Here is a 12,231-nt window from a genome sequence, read left to right on the forward strand (position 1 = left end):
CTCTCTCTCAAAAAAAAAAAAAAAATTAAATTATGATTGTTATTTTCTGTTTTCCTATTCTTTTTTAATTTTTTCAAGTGATAAATAAAACTATCTGAATCTAGGTGCATATAGAAATAAATTCAAAAGATATAGACTGAAACATAAGTCTCCTGTTTATCTTTATCTTCAGTCCCAGCTATCCAATTTCCCTCCCCCACAGGCATCCTTTGTGTGTACAACCTTATGTATGTACAAATGTGTATTTCATTTTTCTGATAATTGTCACACACTATACAATTATCTATATATTGCATTTATCACTTTATTATAGACATTGGAGATAACTCGCTATTAAAATATCAAACATGCCTCATTCTTTTTGATGACTGCATACTATTTCTTTGATGGATGTATTTTCTGCCCGTTTGAAATACATTCTCAGCTGACTTTCTCAATCAAAACAAACAACATTTCCAACGTAATCACTTCTCAGTCTGGATGAGGCTGAGCCTTTCCACTGTTCTCTCCCCCATTAAATAAATGGATACTCTTTCTACCTGAGGTTGTTGGATATGCCTCAAACTCTATGAAAACCTATTTTCTCATGTTTTATACAGGTGTGGCAAAGCAGAGCAGCTTATGTCTGTTGTGCAACTGGTGCATCCTGCCCCACTAGATCATATTTCACCAAGTTTTTCTCCTCTGATGAACTATGCTAAAAACGATCAATTGGATACATGTTATGCCAGATGCAATGTGAGACAACATAGATTCATCACAACCTTTGATTAGTGTATTGATTGCCTTCCTGTGACCTGTGGGCCATTATTCACTTTCTCAATTCTGCTGCACTGAGATTTCAGGACTTGCCTGGGTTCTCTCTATTGGCTTTTCTAGAATCTTTCCTAAATTCTCATAGAAGCAACTGGGAAATGCTTGTTGTTAAACAAGACTGTGCTTGCATTTGTCATCTAATTTCCAAAAATAAGTTAATAAAGCCATTCAGCTGTACGGTAATGATATCCTCCTACTTCATATGGTTGATTCCAAATGTGAGCTTAAGGGGATAATAACCATGTTGAACTCATAATTTTTCACTTTGAATTTAAGAAGCTCTTTAAACATTAGTGATGGCCGCAAGTTCAGGTGACCTTCAGAATTCCCTTCCCTTTCCACAGTCTCTGTATCTAATCCATTCTTCAAACCCTAACTCATTGTCTCTCAATAGTCTTCAAAGATCTCCTCAGCCTGAATGAATAATGCCTCAGCCTTCCCTCCTTATGCAAGAGCTGACAGTATGGACCTCTACTTGGCTCTTATTTCCTTCAGTCTTGTCTTTGAGATAGTTTTTCTATGCCAGCTGCACATACCTCTTGAGAATCAGAATTGAGTGTGGTACCCTTTATTCACAGAGCAGACCAAGGTCAATGTCCACAGGGTAAAGTAATAATCATCAGACATTCAGCCTCTCAGATAGTAATAGTTAACATTTGTAGAACGCTTACTTCATACGCACTGGGTATCATTTAGAGAATTTTACAGGAATTATCTCATTTAATTGTCATAATATCTTTTACATAATAGGTATTCTTATTATTTCCATTGTATAGAAATAAAGAAAGACAGTTGAAGTCACTTGCCTAAAGTCACACAGCTAATCAGGCTTTAGATGATGTGATCTTCCACACTAAGGTACCTGTCTGCTAGTGAGCCCCAAATTCTAGGAAACGGATAAAAACTCAGCCATCGACCTTGAATAATTCAGAATTTTAATTAGATTTTCAAGTTTAGTCAATAGATTTTCTCAATGGCCTTCTAATTCAGCACGCTGCTTTTGTCCTGGAGGTGTTTCCAAGAGCTAGGGTGATCCTGTTAAAACCCAAATCAGTTCTTGGCCCCAAACTTTTCAGTGACTTTTCATCTCACTAGAGTAAAAGCTAGAGCTCTGATAATGGCCTATAAAATCAAACAGTGTCTTTCCCACCACCATGCCTCTCTGACCTCCTGTCCTACTCTCTCTGTCCTTAGCTCCTGTGCTCAGCCATGTGGCCTCCTTACCGTTCTAAGCCAGGCATGCTTCTGCCTCCCACCCTTTCCATTGATGTCCTCCTGTTTGAAACTCTCTTTCCCTAGTTAGTGATCCCATAATCTTCTTTGTGACCTAAGGGACACTTTGTCACCTAAGTGACCTAAAGGGACACTTCTCAGGCTACTGACTGTGATGGAATAACTAGTTTCAGACTATTTCATCCCCTGTAAACAATTAGAAAACAGGACAAGGTATGTGAAGCAAGATAGTTTTCAGACAATGGAAAATAAACAACACCAGACTGCAAAAATGGGGAGATGGGAGTGTGAGGTGAGCCCCACAGTAGTCCAGCTGTCTGCCTGGAGACTTGAGTTTGAGCAGAGCACAAGTCTCTTGCTAGGCTGAAGAGGCAGGGATCAGAGTTTGAGGTAACTGAAATAGCTGGAATCTGTTCAAAGAGAAAGTCCTAAAAGTCCGTGCATGCATGTGGGAAGCCCCTCCATGAGTCCGCGGCTGAGGGCTTGACTGTATATGTGCAGGCAAAACCATCTGAGGCTTGCCAGATGTCAGCTGCTATGAGGTTGAGACTGAAACAATATAACAGAGGTTGAGCAGTTCTGGGGGTAAATATGCAAGCATTTAGATTAAAACTAAAATTGAGTTCCTCAGTCACACTAGTCACATTGAAGTATTCAATAGCCACATGTGGCCAGCAGCTGTCCTATTGGATGGTGCAGACACAGAACACTTTCTTCATTGCAGGTACTATTGACGAGGGCTGAGCTAGAGCTTCTACAATGTAACATTCACAATGCCCAGTATTCAAAGATGAATCACTAGACATAAAAACCAACAAAAACCATACAAGAATAATGTAATCCATAGTAAAAAAATAAAAGCAAAGGAACCATTCTAACATGGACCAAATGTTGGATTTAGAAAATAAAAACATTAAAACATACATATTTTACAATATATAGTCAAAATAGTCAAAATATATATTAATTAATTAGAGAAAAATGGTCCTAAGTGGTGAGTAAATGAGGAATTTTTAGTAGATAAATGGGAACCATGAAAAGAAACAAATGGAAATTCTAGAATTATGTAATTCCTGAAATGAATCACTCACCGGAGGAGCTTGATAGCAGGGTGGAGATGACAGAAGAAAAAGTGAAGTTGGAGACATAACAGTAGAAAATATCAAATCTGAGGAACAGAAATAAAAAATATTAAGGAAAAATGAACAAAGGGTCAAAGACTTGTGGAAAAATATCAGACAGTCTAACTTACGTGTGTTTGGTGTCCCAGAAGGAGAAGAGAGAGAGAGAGAGAGAGAGCAGAAAAAAATATCTGAAGAAATAGTGGCCAAGAGCTTCCCAAAATTTTAAAAAATGACTTAAAAATCCACGAAGCCCAAGCAGGATGAAGATAAAGGAAGCCCCACATAAGACATCAGTCAAATGACTGAACACTAAAGATAAAGGTAGAATATTAAAAGCAGCCAAAGAAAAAGACACATACAGGGGAACAAAGTTAAGAATTACTAATAATTCTCATCAGAAACAGTGGAGGCTAGAAGACAAGGAGTATTGAAGTAAAAATCCTTTTCACACAGAATTCTATACAAATTGAATAAAAATAGGCTTCAAAATCAAAGGTGAAATGAAGACATTTTTAGATAAGCAAAATCTGAGAAGATTCATCATAAGCAGATCTGAACTACAGACAATGCTAAAGGATGCTCTTCAGTATAAAGAGAATAGTACCCGGAAGAAACCACACAAAGAATGAAGAGTATTAGAAACAATATGTAACTGAGTAAACAAATTATAAAGCATTCATACAATAGACTCAGTAATAAAAAAAATGACTGATAAATGTGGTAACATGGCTTAAACTAAGCAAAGGAAGCCACATTCAAAAGACTTAACATGCATAGTTGCATTTATATTAAATTCTAGGACAGGAAAAACTAACCTATTATGATGTAAATAATATCTGTGGTAGCTCGAGTGGGAGTAGGAGACTAACTATGAAAGAGAAAGAAGACGTTTCAAGGAAATGGAAACTTTCTATAGCTTGATTAGGGTAGTGGATGTATACATTAGTCAAAAGCCACTCATCTGTACACTTAAAATGTGGGAATTTTACAGAAGATAAATTATACCATGGTAACACTGGTTGAGAAAAAAAATAAAAACCCTTAAAAAAGGTAACTGTGGCCCAGTGCGGTGACTCATACCTGTAATCCCAGCCCTTTTGGGGGCTGAGGCGGGTGGATCATGAGGTCAGGAGTTCGAGACCAGCCTTACTAACGTGGTGAGACCCCGTTTCTACTAAAAGTACAAAAAACTAGCTGGGTGTGGTGGCGTGCACCTGTAATCCCAGCTACTCAGGAGGCTGAGGCAGGAGAATCGCTTGAATCTGGGAGGCAGAGGTTGCAGTGAGTGGAGATGGCGCCACTGCACTCCAGCCTGGGCAACAGAGGGCGGCTCCATCTCAAAAAAAAAGAAAAAAAAAGAAGACAGAAAAGTACCTTCTCAATGAGGCTTTCCCTGAGTACCCTGTTTAAAACTACACCCCACTACTCCACTACTCCCTAGCACATATCTCTGTCTAACACACTGCATATTTTTGTCTTGCTTTATCTTCCCTCCTAGAGTGTAACTTCTATGTGGGCAAGAACTTTTGCCTGTTATGTTCAGCACTGTGGACCATACCAAGAACAGTGCCTAGCACATAATGCATGCTCAATACATTTACATGAATGAATGAATAAAGGAATATATGAATGAATGAATTTACCTTCTTTACTGTTATCAGATGTAAGAGGAGTAGACAGGCTAAAATCATACTGTACTAATATGCTGTGAAACTCAAGACACCAGATTTTAGTCTAATTCCAATTTACAGGGCGAGAAACCCAAGTAAAAGGGTATTAAACATAGACTAAATACATGGGCCAACAGTTGGCATGCTGTGTAAGGTGCTTCATCTAGGCTCTCGGGTGAACTCTAGATGTTTACAATAAAGGTAACCAGATATTTGTCTGTACTTTATCCATTGGAAGATAGGGGTGTTTTAGGGAATTAGGATAAGGGGGAGAGAAGTGAAGTTATTTCTCAAGAGACAGGGTGAGTAGGCTGCTATCTATCACCAAGCAAGCCACTACATTCAGGCCCCTTTTAAGTTCTCAGGGAATTCGTAAGTATCAACTCTTAGGTGTAGTGGGCTCATGACACTTGGGTTGCACATATCTCTGGCTACAAAAATGTGCTGATAAGAACGCGTGATAGACATAATATTCTAACATGAATGTGAGCGCAATTCCACAGAGTTAGAAATCTCACATAGCGTCGAATTCCAGACAGTTACAAAAATTCACCTCGTCCACTCTGTTGGAAAGTCCCCGCTATTGAAGATGTTTATCCTGGAGAAAGAAAGCACCTTCAAAGTGGTGAAAGGCTCAGATAGGAGTGGGGACAAAATATAGCAGCATCCCATGGCAACACATTCCTGTCCTAAGCATCACACTCTTCCAAAGAAAAGATCAAGCTGCATTTAAATTTCAGGTGGGGCATGTTTATTTCAGGTAAGCAGTCGATAAAATAAGATTCCAACCTACAAAGTCATGTGGATGACTCTGCAGTGTGTGACCTGAATGCCACCTCCTTCGGGGCAAACTCCAGCGGATGGCTGATCTCTACTGCACTTAGATGGCACAGCACATACTTTAGCATGTAACTACAACCTGCTTCGTGCTGTGTCCGGGTTGTTAGCTAGCACTGCACCTCTCCTCCCCTGTCCATCATGAGCATCAGCCTCTCCAGCCCTGATGTTCAGAACACAGCTACCTTATCTCCTCATTGCTTTTATCACTAAAAAACCCTTTCATTTATTGTTTTTCCATCTCTCCTTCTTTTCCCCTACTCTCCACCCACTATAGAGTCAGTATTCAAGAAAACTGGAGATTGGGAATCAGGTGTGGAAAAGAGTCGGGAGTACTCATACTTCTCATTCCAAGTCCTTCCGATGGTTAAAATTATAAATGCCAGTAGTTGACCCTTTCGATACAAAGGAAAGGAATTTGGGGGAATTCTTGTGGAAGTAGAGAAGGTATTATGGAAGAAAGGTATTTTTGTAAGATCTTGTCTAGAATAGGGTGGCAGAGAAGGGGGCTTAGAAAGAGGGACCGGGGTGAGGCAGGATGAGAAGGGGGCTGAGAGTAAGAGATAAAATAAACTTAGAGATTTTTAGAGAAGAAGGAGGAAGAAGAAATCCACCCATGGGAATATTGAAGATAACTCAGCAGGGAGGAGCTGGGGCTGGGGAATGAGAGATGAAGATGAGCTGATCTAATGCTTTAAATCTGAGCCAAGAAAACTGAGTGACAAGGAACGGTGACATCTGTGACTTATTTTGACAGTGTCTTGCTTTGGGCAGTGTGAGGGAGTGTCAGGGTTTTGAGTTACTTGTACATGGAGCTGTCTTGGTTCTCAGGACGGCAGTAGAAGAGATGGAGCATCAAGCAAGACAGCAGGTGAGAGAGAGAGAGTGCGTGTGTGTGTGTTTGTGTGTGTGTGTGTGCTACATTTGAACACCTTAAAGGAGACTCGCCTCCTGCCAACTATATATGGAGCCAGGATCTCCCCACATCCCTATGCTGTGGTAGCCGCAGGGGATCATGGCTTCACATCCAGGGGGAACCTTAGATTATACAAGATGGGACCCACTCTTAGCTCTCCTGTCTTCTGCCACCAAGTTTCCAAAGAGACTTCCTGGAGGAGGAATGATCTTTTCACCCTCATCAACACTAGTAGAGGACTTTTCTCTGAGTAGAAAGTACGTGACACATCATGCATGCATTGGTTGCAAACACCAATACAGTAGGAAGTAAAGCAGCATTTTAGCTGAGATCAAAGGCCAAGTCGGTGTGAGAGATAGAGCATAAACAATTTCCAAGCTTATCTTGTACCACCATTCCCTGGCTCATGCCTTGCAGGCCAACTGGCCTTCTGGCTGTTCCTCAAACACAACTTCTGCACCTGCTCTGTTTGCATAAAAGCTCTGATCTCAGACCTCCAGGTACTCTGCCTCCAGGACCTCCCTATGTAAGTCATCTCCTACAACACCATGTCTCATTTTTAGGTTCTTCATGGCACTTGTCACTCTCTGACATGGTCTAGTGTGTTTATTTATTTCTTTGGCTTCTTTGTGTCTCCACCATTAGCATATGAGCTGCATGATAACAGGGATCTTGTCTATTTTCTCCAGCACTGGGGACAGTGTCTGGCACACAGAAAGTGCTCAGTAGATTCTCTTTGAATGAACAAACATGGCTGTGAATGTAATATTTGTACCTCTTATGTTCCATGGAAGGGCTTTGTTCTGCACCAGGTACTGATCCAGTAGATTCTCCCAGTCCTACTATTCCACGTCATGATGGTGGCAGCCCTTAACTAACTAAAGAATGTGGGAGACCAGTGCTAACAGTTCAAGACCCAGTCAAAAGAGCAATGCTGTTAATTAAGGGAGCGAATGTCTGTGGTTCGTTTTCGTTGTGTTGTTATAAGAAGGTTGGAGGCCCCCCCAGGTGAGTTGAAAGCCCTCTCTTTACTGGGTAAAATAAACCCAATTATGATGGATACACTAGAATTCACAGGCAAAGATGGCTTGGCTCTGTCTTTGATTCATCTCCATAGTTTCTGTTTGAGGCTGGCCTGGACTCTTGTCGGGGAAGGAGGGGTCTGGGGAGGACTGGAGTTATAGATAGGATCTGGACTGGCTGCTGGCTGAGCAGCCACTTTCAACTTTTCAAGGCTCTTGACTTACTTTGATCACTCAGCCAGTAGCTGCTCAGGGCAGGAACCCTGAGTTTGTGCTTAGCAGGGTCCCGGCTCATGGGCACCCATGTGGAGAGGATGTGCAAACCTCTTTTCTCTGTGGGAGCTCACGCTCAGCTGGCTTCGGCCCAGAGCATCTTAGTCAGGACTGGCCTGGAAGTTGTGTTGCGAAAGGTCAGCCAGCTTCTCCTGTTACCTGTTCCCCAAACTCCATTTCTATGCTCTGACCCTTTCCCCTCATCCTTCGTGTATCCCCATGGGCTAAGAGGCCCCAAAGCACAGCTCACCAGCCTGCTCTCCTCAACCCTCCCCACCGTCCCCTCCACTCTCCAGCTTCACCTCAGATCCTTGTGTTTCCACCAGAAGAGCAGGCCCAAGAGGTGCGGAGTGGAGAGGAGCACTGGGGTACAAAGATTGGATGTCTGGCCACTTCTTTTTATCTTCATGAGCTGCAACTTTGGGCAAGTCACTTCTCTCTGAGACTCAGTTTCTGTATTTATAAATCTGGGATAAAAATCCCCAGCCTACTACAAACCAAAAAAGGCCCAGGACCAGATGGATTCACAACCAAATTCTACCAGATGTACAAAGAAGAGCTGGTTCCATTTCTACTGAAACTCTTCCCAAAAATTGAGGGGGAGCGACTCCTCCCCAACTCGTTCTATGAAGCCAGCATCATCCTGATACCAAAACCTATCAGAGACACAACATGAAAAACAAAACAAAACAAACAAACAAACAAAAATAACCACTTCAGGCCAATATCCTTGATGAACATTGATGCAAAAGCCCTCAACAAAATACTAGCAAACCTTATCCAGCAGCCATCAAAAAGCTAATCCGCCACAATCAACTAGGCTTTATCCCTGGGACGCAAGGCTTGTTCAACATATGCATATCAATAAATGCAATGGATCACATAGACAGAACTAAAGACAAAACCCATGTGACCATCTCAATAGATGAAAAAAAGTTTTTCAATAAAATTCAACATCCCTTCATGTTAAAAACTCTCAACAAACTAGGTACTGAAGAAACATACCTCAAAATAACAAGAGCCATCTGTGACAAACTCACAGCCAGCACATCACTGAATGGGCAAAAGCTGGAAGCATTCCCCTTGAAAACTGGAGCAAGACAACGATGCCCTCTAACACCACTCCTATTCAACATAGTATTGGAGGCTCTGGTCAGGGCAATCAAGCAAGAGAAGAAATAAAGGGCATCCAAATAGAAAGAGAGGAAGTCTATCTCTGTTTGCAGATGACATGATCCTACAGCTAGAAAACCCCATAGTCTCTGCCCAAACACTCCGTGAACTGATAAGCAACTTCATCAAAATTTCAGGATACAAAATCGATGTACAAACGTTACTAGCATTCCTATACACCAACAACAGTCAAGCTGAGAGCCAAATCAGAACACAATCCCATTAACAATTGCTGCAAAAAGAATAAAATACCTAAGAATACAGCTAACCAGTGAGGTGAAAGATTTCTACAATGAGAACTATAAAACACTGCTCAAAGAAATCAGAGATGACACAAACAAATAGAAAAACATTCCATACTCATAGATAGAAAGAATCAACATCATTAAAATGGACATACTGCCCAAAGCAATTTACAGATTCAATGCTATTCATATCAAACTACCAATAACGTTCTTCACAGAACTAGAAAAAACTATTTTAAAATTAGTATGGAACCAAAAAAAGAGTCTGAATTGCCAAAGCAATCCTAAGTAAAAAGAACAAAGCAGGAGGTAACACACTACCCAACTTCAAACTATACTACAGGGCTACAGTAACCAAAACAGCATGGTATGAAAACAGACACATAGGCCAATGGAACAGAATAGGGAGCTCAGAAATAAAGCCGTTCATCTACAGTCATCTGATCTTTGATAAAGTTGATGAAAACAAGCAACAGGGAAAGGAGTTCTGTTCAATAAAGGTGCTGGAATAACTGGCTAGCCATTTGCAGAAGATTGAAACTGGATCCCTTCCTTATACTATATACAAAAATCAACTCAAGATGGACTGAAGACTTAAATGTAAAACGCAATACTATAAAACCCCTGAAAGACAAACTAGGCAATACTATTCTGTGCTTAGGAACTGGCAAAGATTTCATGACAAAGATGCCAAAAGCAATCTCGACAAAAGCAAAAATTGACGAATGGAATCTAATTATACTAATGAGCTTCTGCACAGCAAAAGGAACTATCACCAAAGGGAACAGACAGCCTACAGAATGGGAGAAAATATTTGGAAACCATGCATCTGACAAAGGTCTAATCTCCAGAATCCATAAGAAACTTTAACAAATTTACGAGAAAAAACAACACCATTAAAAATTTGGCAAAGGACATAAAAAGACACTTCTCTAAAGAAGACATACATGTGACAAACAAGCATATGAAAAAAGCTTAATGTCACTAATCATTAGAGAAATGCACATCAAAACTACAATGAGATACTATCTCACACCAGTCAAGATGGCTATTAACAAAAAATAAAAAAATAACTGATGCTGGCAAGATTGTGGAGAAAAGGGAATGCTTATATACCATTGGTGGGAGTGTAAATTAGTTCAGCCATTGTGGAAAGCAGTGTGGGGATTTCTCAAAGGCCTAAAGACAGAAATACTCTTTGACCCAGCAATTCCACTACTGGGTATATACCCAAAGAAATAGAAATCATTCCATCATAAAGACACATGCACATGTTATGTTTATTGTAGCACTATTCACAATAGCCAAGACATGGAATCAACTTAAATGGCCATCAAGGATAGACTGGATAAAGAAAATATGGTACATACACACCATGGAATGCTATGCAGCCATATAACAGAAGGAGAGCATGTTCTTTGCAGAAACATGGATGGAGTTGGAAGCCATTATCCTCAGCATACTAACACAGGAACAGAAAACCAAACACCGCATGTTCTTACTTATAAGTGGGAGCTAAATGATGAGAACACATGGGCACATGTCGGGGAACAACACACACTGGGAACTAACTGAGGGTAGGGGCGAGAGGAGGGAGAGGAGCAGAAAAAACAACTAATGGGTACTAGGTTTAGTACCTGGGTCACCAAATAGTCTATACAAAAAACCTTCAGGACATGAATTTACCTATGTAACAAATCTGTATATGTACCCCTGAACCTAAAGTAAAAGTTAAAAAAAAAAAATCCCTGGACTATCTAACTCAGAGAGGCTCTTAGTTTGAAAAGGACAATGGATGGTGTGCAAATTGAAGATCACATTATCCTTCTAGGCTGAGAGGTTCACAGTTCACAGTTCTTGAGTAACTGGCCTGGGCAATACAGTTTGATCTAATACACAATAAACTAATTGACAGTTGGCTGTTAATGGCCAAAGAGTGCAAGGGTTATACCATTTACATGGTATACAAACAAGGTAACATATATATCTCTCCAATCTTTTCATGTATATCCAGTCCTAAGGAGGAAATTATTGCAGGTACAGGATTTCAGTCTGACCTCAAAAGGCAACACCTTACAGGAAAAGAGGCTGTTGAACACTCAAGCCATGGTTTTGACAATTATCCTCTTGGCCAAGCTCAAGGGTATACATACAAAGTCTTATATCATCTGGGCAGGGCCAAAGATGCTACCAGAGGCGACCATCACCATTACATAACTCATTATTTTGCAACTCTTGCCTCATCCAAACTGTGTTTTTCTCTCAGTTCAGTTTCTCTTTCTAATGACCTGATTACAAATTGCAAAGGCCAGGCAGACCTGGGCAACCTCAAACAGAAGTCTCATCATCTGCTTTGGTAACTTCCTCCATGACTAACTGTGGGAGCAGAAATACAGACTCACAGACTCTCTGAGTGGACAGGATCTTAGAGGTTGGCAGGCCTGGTCTTCCCTCAATGTCACTGGTACATCAACACAATGATTGACTTATTGAGCCCCTACTTAGTGCCAGAGGTCATGGTGGGTGCTGGAGGGGATATGACTAAGACATTGAACAAGGCCCTGCCACTGACCTCACAGTGGGGAGACAGGTGAGTGAGCAAGGGGTCGGGATGCCCTGATACACATAGCGTAGGTAAACACTTGGGGGCTCATGTCAGGGAATGTCACCCAGGGTCGGGGGGTGGTCAGAAAGCTGCCTTGGCAGAGGTGGAGTCTTTCCACACTCCCTTGTCTTTCTTGATATATAATTGACAAACAAAAATTTATACAGGGTAAAGTGTACAACTTGTTTTATGTCTGCATCGTGGACGCCACAATGATCAAATGAACCAGCATTTCTATCACCTCACAGAGTTGTCATTTTCTTTTGAGAAGTGGATTCTTAAAGGGAGAAAAGAAGTGAGCTGGCAAGAGATTCACA

At 40.9% G+C, this 12,231-nt stretch overlaps 1 protein-coding gene across 2 annotated transcripts in view; it reads right to left on the bottom strand.

The window, feature by feature from the left end:
* NEDD9 (neural precursor cell expressed, developmentally down-regulated 9) overlaps positions 1 to 12,231 on the bottom strand; it is a 203,930-nt gene that overhangs the window by 159,302 nt on the left and 32,397 nt on the right. Inside the window, exon 2 of one of the 2 annotated variants that reach the window (XM_017957560.3) lies at positions 3,141 to 3,217. The exons of the other annotated variant lie outside the window; for it this stretch is intronic. The gene's annotated coding sequence lies outside the window, so the exon portion shown is untranslated. The remainder of the gene's footprint in view (positions 1 to 3,140; positions 3,218 to 12,231) is intronic. 2 annotated transcript variants of the gene reach the window in all.

The sequence above is a fragment of the Papio anubis genome, chromosome 6 (assembly GCF_008728515.1).
Source record: "Papio anubis isolate 15944 chromosome 6, Panubis1.0, whole genome shotgun sequence".
Classification (NCBI taxonomy): domain Eukaryota; kingdom Metazoa; phylum Chordata; class Mammalia; order Primates; family Cercopithecidae; genus Papio; species Papio anubis.